Source organism: Rhincodon typus, chromosome 38, assembly GCF_021869965.1.
Source record: "Rhincodon typus isolate 14 chromosome 38, sRhiTyp1.1, whole genome shotgun sequence".
NCBI lineage: Eukaryota > Metazoa > Chordata > Chondrichthyes > Orectolobiformes > Rhincodontidae > Rhincodon > Rhincodon typus.
The window spans coordinates 1,176,854-1,177,321 of record NC_063369.1 but is presented as its reverse complement, the minus strand read 5'-3'; positions in this window follow the sequence as shown (position 1 = coordinate 1,177,321).

The following is a 468-nucleotide window of genomic DNA, read 5'->3' as shown; positions in this document are numbered from 1 at the left end:
CTACCCTGAGGAACTCCTGCAGAGATGACTGACCTCCATCAATCCTCCTACATGCCAGGTATGCGAGTGCTTCCACCCTCAATTCCCATTTACTCCAATTTTGCGAGGGCTACTTTATGTCACACGAAGCCAATGTGGTTTGAGGTCAAAGACAGCCATTCTCACCTTATTTCCCTGTTCACCACAGTACCCATGCTCGCTCAATATCCCTTGCTCACAAACTTTATGAGCCTGCTTACACTGTGCTCCTGCTCACACTGACTGCCCTCTGTCACTGTTCACACTGTATCCCTACACTTACTCTATCCCTGCTTACACTGTGTTCCTATCCACATGATGTCTGTGCTCGCATAGTAATTCTCTTGACGCTCTGCCCCTGTCCACGCTGCGTCTCGATCCGCGCTCTGCCCCTGTCCACGCTGCGTCTCGATCCGCGCTCTGCCCCTGTCCACGCCGCGTCTCGATCCG